Below are 6,000 nucleotides of genomic sequence, written 5' to 3'. Positions count from 1 at the left end.
ATTACTTTTGTTTCCAAGCTGAAAATGAACAACCATTTTCTATCTGCACTTGCCAGTGTCTGTGTAATAACTTGACCCGCTATAGGTGTGTCTTGAAAATACATTTTATAGTGGGAATCTTATACCAATTAACTTCTGTACAAGCAGTCTGTCAGGATTCTTCCGACTGATCAGCGCCTTTGGCTATAGCCAGCAGCACTGATCAATATATTCTGATGCAGGGAAGGGTCCCAGTTGTCAAAATACAATAACTCAGCAGTAAGGATTCCCCATCCATATCAAGTGTGCGGATGGGTCTGTAGCACCCTGTAGTTTAGGCCAGAAGCTCCTCACAATTTACTTGCCAGGAGTAGTTATCCTGGTTGATTGAAGGAGATGTATTGATGTCTCTCTAAGTTTGACCTTGTTGTACCTTTCTCTTCTACCACTAGGTGGCCGGGTACTTGGTGGTACTAGACATGAGAAGGACAACCCAAGGTCAAGTTATGGGTATGTGCAGTATCTCAGCCAATGGGCAGGGGTTTTCTTGAATCCATTGGCCTGCTGGGAGAACCTACAATATCGGATGGAGTCAGGTGATCTATGTTCTGTGCCAAGCTAGGGACCCAGCGAGGAAGCAGGGGTGATGCTTGAGGAAGATACCACCGCAAAGATTGGAGGCTCTCAAGGGATTCAGAGTCTGTGAATCAGAGGGTCTACTGAGAGACTGGGAGCTCGGTGTTGAAGAACTATAAGGCCTCGTACACATGACGGAACATGTCCGCTGAAACTGGTCCGTCGGACCAGTTTCAGCAGACATGTTCGGTCGTGTGTAGGGCCGACCGGACAATTTTCCGGCCGACCGGACAGGTTTCCAGCGGACAAATGTTTCTTAGCATGCTAAGAAACATGTCCGCTGGAAACCTGTCCGCCAGACATGTCCAATGGTCAGTACGACTCATCGGACATGTCCGCTCGCCCGAGAACCCGCGCATGACGTCGAAGTGATTCGACGCATGCGTGGAAGCATTGAACTGGGTTCGCGCACGTCGCCGCGTCATCGTCTCCGCCACTTCACCGCGTATTCTGTCCGCGGGGATTTTGGTTTGATGGTGTGTACAACCATCAGACCAAAATCTGCTAGCAGACATGTCCAATGAAAATGGACCGTTTTCATCGGACAGGTCCGCTCGTCTGTACGAGGCCTAAGAGGCAGTTGTAGTGAAGCTCTCTCTTGTGGATTATATATGTGCACTTGTAGAGTTAAAGGGTGTTCTACTGAAGTTATTCCAGTTCTTTGTACAAAGTTCTTATAAATGGGAAATACCTCTCAGTGTTAAATATCTGGGGCTACGGCCATAAAATGAATATGGATAGCATGATCCTCCGCAGGCCAGACAAGAAAGATGTTAATTATTATGTTGTCACTGTAAATGCCAAGGGAGAAATGTAACACTGCCAGATCCCAGATATTATGGGTGAAGTATCATCAAAGTGATACCATTACCTTGTGGGATACCCCAGAAAGCTGTATTGCCCGGAGTGTGCTGGACTGAATGCTTCCGGCAGTTACAAAAAGTGATCATCTGAGTCATGTTGGCCAAAAACTAAAGTTGTTGGGGTGTTCCACCCTGAAAAGCGATCGGTGGACTTCAGCAGATTGTTGGTTGCAAATGATGAAGAAAGTCTCTTTGTCTTCGGCTGTCGTGTGGACAGATTGAAGATACTTTTGCAAGGGGGCCTGTATCCTGAAGTGTGGTCCCTTGCATCCAGGCTTGACTGCTTGTTGCTTGAGATGCAGTCATGCCCTTTGTGCCCGGAGTTGCCTTTGGAAGAAGAAAAGGAACTGCTGGGAAATGTAGTGCATTTGAAGTAAAGTTAACGGACGATAACATGTTCTAGAGGCTGTGATAGAGTTATAATTGCCTATTTCTTCAAATAATGGACTCATATAAATATATCAGGACTGTTGCTGATCAAACCATTGCTGAAATTCTTTGCTAATTAGGAAAGGGGGTGAGATTCTCACCAAGAATGGGGCCTTCTTTCATGATGTAAATAGTGTAGACATGTATAGGAAGTATTTACACTTTCATGCTGTCCTCGGCTAAGGATCAGTTCAAATCACTGTGTATATACTGCACTATGTTCTTATAGTATAGGATGCATTTGCATTAATTGATTTATCTCTTTCAGGTGTTGCTGTTTCGGTGCGTCTTCTTTGGCTAAGGAGAGACAGGGATCTAGCCGGATAACAACACTAATCCTCTATATATTTGTTACCACTGTATATATTTGATAGATAGTTGAGTTGGCAATACTATTGCTTTACTCGCCTTCAGAAATGTACATGACTATTTTTGGTATTTGAACGTCATATGTGTCTAACTATTTTCATGTGATATCAACATTATTCATGTGGTACGCCACACATATGTTTATTTTATATTGTTATATTGTTAACTTTTTCCCTGCTTCCCCACCCATCCCAGCTTTTGCCAGAACATTCGCTCCCAGGCTTGGGAGCTCAAATTATTTTTCTGCAAACTCTGAGATGTACTTTCTTGGGCAGGGGGAGGATGTAGCACCCTGTACTTTAGGCAGGGAGCTCCTCACAAATTTACTTGTCAGAAGTAGTAATCCTGGTTGATTGATAGAGATCTATTGATTTCTCCCTAAGTTTGGCCTTGTTGCACTTTTCTCTTCTACCAGGTGTCTGGCAACTTGGTGGTACTAGACATGAGAACGGCAACCCAAGGTCAAGTTATGGGTATGTGGGGTATCTCAGTCAATGGGCTGGGTTTTTCTTGAATCCCTTGGCCTGCTGGGAGAACCTATATATTCGAGTGGAGCCAGGTTATCTCTGTTCTGTGCCATCTGGACAGCTGTCTGGGTGGACATGTGTCATGTGCCCCGGGCTACTAGGCCAGAAATTGGGCTTATGCCGGGGCAACTTTATTGACTTAAATTTCCTCATGTGTCACTTCTCAATGAATTATTCTGAACAACCTCTGGATGAATCTTTTAAACATAGAAAACTAAATGATTCTTAGAATCGCTGAGTCTGAAAGGTTGTGTGAGCTTCAGAACAATGGCATGTATTGGTACACAAACAGAAAACACCTGGACCCAGAAAGAACTAAACAATTTTTTTTAACTGAAACTGTTCCATGTGTATGTTCCTTCAGAACTTACAATTGTTACTATTAGGAAGATACAGGGGCAGATTCACAAACAATTGCATGGGCGCAGCATATGTGAGATACGCTACGCCGCTGTAACTTACTTTTCCCAGCTTCGAAACCACAAAGAATTTGCGCCGTAAGTTACGGCATAGTGTATCTCTCGCGGCGTAATGGCGCGCAATTCAAATGCGGCGAGTAGGGGGCGTGTTTCATTTAAATGAAGCGCGTCCCCACGCCAAACGAACTGCGCATGCGCCGTCCCTAAATTTCCCGCCGTGCATTGCGCTAAATGACGTCGCAAGGACGTCATTGTTTTGACGTGGACATAAAAAATTACGTCCAGCCCGATTCACGGACGACTTACGCAAACAAAATAAAAAAATTAAAATTATACGCGGGAACAATGCGTACGCCACCAGATAGCAGCTTTAACTATACGCCGAAAAAAGCCAACTAGAGACGACGTAAAAGAATGCGACAGCCGCTCGTACATTCGTGAATCTTCGGAAATAGCTAATTTGCATATTCGCAGCGGAAAACGACAGGAACGCCACCCAGCGGACGCCGAAGAATTGCATCTAAGAAGACGTACGCCTGTCGGATCTAACCCAGATGCCGTCGTATCTTGTTTTGAGAATTCAAAACAAAGATACGACGCTGGAAACTTGAAAGTACGCCGGCGTATCAGTAGATATGATGTAATATAATATTTTAACAGGGATCACTATATAAAAAAATGCATCCTTTTAGCCAAGGTTTCATGTTTAGATGTAATATACCAACAATTAAAAATCATAATATATATATATATTATCTCAGTGGTGACCATCGATGGTTTTAAAAAAACTATTAAATAAACACATGAACGACCACAGCATACAGGGATATACAATGTAATACTGACATACAGTATAATCACACATATAGGTTGGACTTGATGAACTTGTGTCTTTTTTCAACCTCACCTACTATGTAACTATGTAATATATAAATATATATACATATATATATATATATATATATATATATATATATATATATATATATATATATATATATATATATATATATAAATAAAATTACATTTAAAGCAATCTAAGGATAACATTAGTTTATCATATAAATACTGAATCAAAGAAATCTACCTTTAATACCAAAAACAAATTGGCACTCTAAAACTATAAGCATCTATAGTCTTAAGCCCTGTACACACGATCGGATATCTGATGGAATCTAATCCGATGAATTTTTTCGTCGGATATCCGATCAGTGTTGCCAACCTACCAGATTGAAATTTACTGGCACGACCCCCGAAATTTACTGGCGCAGCCACGTTTTTACTGGCATTTCACAAAAGTTACTAAATTAAATTTTTATGTTCAAATTTCAGTATTTAGCCTACAAACAAGTACGCTAGGCAAATAGCAATGCAATTTAAGGTAGAGATTAAGGTAAAAAAAAAAATATTTTTGTTATTTTCAATATAATAAGGGCAAATTATTTAGTCACATCACCCCCTGCTCCACCCCTCTCTGCCACCAACACCCCCTACCTTCACCCCCCTCTGCGGTGCCACAATCTCCCTCTGCCTCCAATCTCCATCTGCCTCCAATCTCCCCCAGGCCCCCTGCCTCCAATCACCCCCTGCCTCCATCCCCCTCTGCGGTGCCACCAACAACCCCTGTCTCCATTTCCCACCCTCTGCGGTGCCACCACCCCCCTCTGCGGTGCCACTAACACCCCCTGCCTCCAATCTCCCCCTGCCTCCAATCTCCCCCTGCCTCCAATCTCCGCCGCCTCCATTGCCCTCTGCCTCTATCCCCCTCTGCGGTGCCACCACAGCCACCATCACCCCCTGCCTCCAATCACCCCCTGCCTCCAATCTCTATGCGCAGTTCCAAGCCAAACGGACGGGGGGAAAAAGTGCCAGTTTTTACGAACTGTCCGTAAAAATGCGGACGGTTGGCAACACTGTATCCGATGAAGCTGACTTTCATCAGTCTTGCCTACACACCATCGGTCAAAAATCCGACCGTGTCCAAACGTGGTGACATAAAACACTACGATATGCTGAGAAAAATTGAGTTCAATGCTTCCGAGCATGCGTCAACTTGATTCTGAGCATTTTTGACCGATGGACTTCCACACAGACGATAGTTTTTTTCTATCGTTTTTTTATCCATAGGAAAAATTTAAAACATGTTCTATTTTTTTTCACCGATGGAAAACAAACCGATGGGGTCCACACAGGATCGGTTTGTCCGATGAAAACAGTCCAACGGCCTGTTTTCATTGGACAAACCGATCGTGTGTACAGGGCTTTAGAGTGCCAATTTGTGGTCATGTTAAGTAATGGATTATGCAATTATTGAATCGATATTATTTTATTTCTTTTTTTGAAAAGCCTATGGCGTGTGAACACACGCAAAAACTCCACCCGGTGCAGAAAAAATGTGCACACACATAAAGAGTGTTCACAAAAACGTGCAGATGGGTGCAACGTCAAGTGGTCCTCCTGTGAAGAGGGACCCAAACCCTGATCCCCCGGGGCGTTAGGCTCCAGACGGGGACTGAGGTACTGTGGTCCGAGCAACCGAAGCCGACACGGACCCAACTTCCTCGGAGGGACTGCCGAAACAGAACCCTCCCAGTACTAGGTGGGGCTCCCCCGAAGGGAGACCCCATGAGAGCAGGCGAACTAAGCCAGAAGGCCATGTCCACCTACTCCCAAGACGTTCAGGGCTGGCCCGAGGACCCGCACCCTACTAATCACACAGTGACACAAAACGTGCACAACAAAAAAAGACAAAAAAGTGACAAACACAGGCTTAAATAA

Source organism: Rana temporaria, chromosome 1 (assembly GCF_905171775.1).
Source record: "Rana temporaria chromosome 1, aRanTem1.1, whole genome shotgun sequence".
NCBI classification, from domain to species: domain Eukaryota; kingdom Metazoa; phylum Chordata; class Amphibia; order Anura; family Ranidae; genus Rana; species Rana temporaria.
Note: the sequence above shows the minus strand (reverse complement) of the source record.